The sequence below is a fragment of the Echinops telfairi genome, unplaced genomic scaffold, assembly GCF_000313985.2.
Source record: "Echinops telfairi isolate 266 unplaced genomic scaffold, ASM31398v2 ScPeMD7_18;HRSCAF=68, whole genome shotgun sequence".
In the NCBI taxonomy this organism is placed as follows: Eukaryota; Metazoa; Chordata; class Mammalia; order Afrosoricida; family Tenrecidae; genus Echinops; species Echinops telfairi.
Genome location: NW_022103915.1, coordinates 29,293,866 through 29,297,198, shown reverse-complemented (window position 1 = coordinate 29,297,198; position 3,333 = coordinate 29,293,866). Strand labels below are relative to the sequence as shown.

Here is a 3,333-nt window from a genome sequence, read left to right as displayed (position 1 = left end):
CTTCCTTGCCATTAACCCCTGAGAGGTCTCGCTGGGAGGCCGTGGAGCCTGGGCTGGAGGGACTGGCGGTGGGCACCTTGACCCAGGGGACCTCTGACGGCCGGCCTCTGGGGGCCGGTGACTAAGCAAGGGAGGTGATGAGTCTGTCATCTCTGGAGAGCGCCCAGAGAAGGCTCATTGCCTGCAGTGGATTCCGCCTCATGGCGACACTATAGGGCAGAATAGAGCTGCCCTGAGGGTTTCTGAGACTCTTTGGTCCAGTTCCTCAGAGCAGCCGGTGGTTTCCAACTCTTGCAGTAAATGGGACAATAGATGTCCCATGGCCCAGATGGGACACCACCAAGCCCTGGGCCTGCCCCCAGAACAGCAGCAAGACTTGGCTTCGGCATGGGGAACTGGCAGTCCATCCAGTGCCAAGTGACTTCCCTTCTCTGTGCCTGTCCCCTACGTGTAAAATGAAGCTGATGGTAATACTAGGACTAGGTCATGGGGTGGAATAGGCTGGTGGCGTTATTGCTCCCTCATTTTTCATGCCTCCCTGTACCTCCACCTTCAGGCTAGTTCCTTGCTATCCTGACTCGGGGTGAAACCACTTGACCTGCTGTAGTCAGTGAATGAGACAGTTCCAAGCTTGTTTTGAGCAGAGGCTTGTGTGCTTCTCCTGCTTCTCTGGGAATCCCACCACGGTCATGAAACCATGCCAGGGTTAGCCTCTGGCCATGAAACCAGGCCGGTGCCAGCCCACTGGAGCCATCCGAGAGACATGGAGAGATGAGAGCCAAGTTGTCCCAGTCAAGGACACCCTAGAAGAGCTGGTCCCCAGCTGTGAACGGTGCACTTGAACCGTGGTGCTGGAGAAGGATGTTGACAAGGCCAGGGACTGCTCAAAGGACAACCCGGTCTCTCTTGGAAGAAGTATGGCCAGAGTGCTCCTGAGAGGTAAGGATGGCGAGACTTCCCCTTGCACACTTTGGATTTGTTGTTCGGAGAGACCCATCCCTGGAGGAGGACGTCATGTTTAGTAAAGTGGAGGGGCAGTGACAAAGAGGAAGACTCTCAAGGAACTGATGGACACCGTGGCTACAACAATAGCTCAGGCACAGGGACGATTGTGAGGGACGCAGGACGGGCCAGTGTTTCCTGCTGCTGTGCTGTGGGTGGCGCTATGGGTTGGGATCGATTCCATGGAATTAACAATACCTGTCTACAGGTGCATGAGCAAGTTAAATCTAGACCACCTAGGCAAAATTCCCACCGGGCCTATGGCTTTGTGAGAAATAACAAGTGGACGTTGTATGAAGTGAGTTTGGGAATGGCTTGTCTCTCGTCACAATAAGACAGCATTCTTGTGATCGTGGACAATGGATACACAAATGGGTGCCTGGAAGTTAAAACAAAAACCCCAAACGACTCACTGTATCAGGTTGATTCTGAATCACAGTGACACCATAGAACTGAACTGCCCTATTTGGCTTCAAAGACTGTGACTCTTTATGAGAGTAGAAATCATCTTTCTCCCACAAGTGGCTGGTGGCTTTGAACTGCTGACCTTGAGGTTAGCAGCCTAATGCCTAACCCACTGGAATTGGGTATTGCTAAAAACAAAGAAACAACAACAAAACCCCATGATGTATGTCATTGGCTTTGGGACGTGAAAACAAGTAGAGGCCAGAAAAGACATAAAAACGATTATGGCTGGCTAGGGGGAAAGGGTGGCCCATATGATCTATGATAAACCAATTGGTAAAACCACTTCTGAAGTTATTTGTAAGATAGAACAAACACTTAATGAGCTTATGAATTTGAGGGATGAGGTTTCCAGGTAGAACCTTGAAAGAATCAGCTGACTCTTATTAATGCAATACCAGAGGGGTCTGTAAGAAAGAGTTGGGCCTCAGGAGACATCAAGGTGAATTGGCATAACCGTTCCCAAAGACCATGTTCTCGAGCAGTGACTGAAGTCTTAAAAACTCACGAGCAGTCATCCAAAGTGCACCTATCACTCTCCCTGTCTGGACGAAAGAAGAGTGATGAAAATCAGAACAGAGGGAAATAGTCCAATGCACTAACGAATCACACCAACATCGCCCTCCACACCCCTGAGACCAAAAGAGCTAGATGGTGCCCAGCCACCACTACCAACTGCTCTGAAAATAATCACATTAGAAGGTCTTGAAGAGAGTGGGAGAAAGATGTGGAGCAACATTTAAAATCATCAACGAGACCAGGCTCGGGAGACTGGATGGCAGGTTCTCTGTGACTTGTTGTCAAGGGATGTGCACGGAAGCAGATTTGAATGCAGTTTCCTGGCGTCTTTTGCCAGCCCATCTGATACATGGGACTTGATCCACCATGTCGGTAGCAGCGGTGAAACGGGCACTCTCAAACAGAATTGTCCTGAAGCAGTTCTTTAGTATTTGAAATGGAGTTTTATACAGCGCTTGTCACAAACCTGCACATTCTCTTCCCGGTGACTCTAATTGCAAAGTAGATCTTGCTTTGATACTAGGCGACACGCTACCACCCTTCTGTGGACATTCTGTATGAATAGACAAACCCATCCCTCGGCCAGATCCTGGACATAATAATGAAGAAACACACAGTCGTGTGCTAAAAACCAGAGTAGAAGTGAAAGATCGGCTCCTTGAGCAAGGACCTATGGTACAGCGACTTAGCAAAATGTTCTTTACTATGAAGCACCACCGTTGGTATCCCCATGAGCAGCACCGCAGACATGGTAAGAAATCGAGTCCTCCAAAAGACAGATGATTTTGAGGTTCTCATTATGAAGCAGAGAGAAATATTATCCTTTGCCTCACTTGCCACCTGAGAAAATACAATCTGATGTCATCACTCCTATGTTAAACAAGGAAGTAAAGAGAGAGAGAGAGAGACAGACAGACAGACAGACCAGGCTTACTGGTTGGATAGAGACTGGTGGGATTCCTTCCACGATGGCCCTTAGTCACTCTCAGGACTGGAACTGAACACATGCCCTTGTGAGAATAATCTGCCATGGGCAGTGTTTCTCCAGGGACAAAGTAGAGAGGATTCGTACCTAAGGATACATGGAAATGGGAAGCACAGGGCGGAAGTGGGAAAAGCGAGGGTACCTTGTAGGGATTGCAACGGCTGAGTGGAACCAAAATGTATGTGAATTATTGAATGTGGCACTGATGAGCTTCTCCGTCAACCTTCACCTAGCTCACAATGGAGTATGTTTGAAATGCACAATTCAGTGATTAGAAAGAAAGAAACCGACTAAAGAAAGAAGTGACCTGTTGCTTGACAGAATTTAGAAAGAAATATATGTATAAGGGGCCCCAAACTTGC

At 48.5% G+C, this 3,333-nt stretch overlaps 1 pseudogene; it reads left to right on the top strand.

Moving 5' to 3' along the window:
* Positions 1 to 2,352: 2,352 nt before the first annotated feature.
* LOC115868781 lies at positions 2,353 to 2,769 on the top strand (annotated as a pseudogene).
* The last annotated feature ends 564 nt before the right edge of the window (positions 2,770 to 3,333 follow it).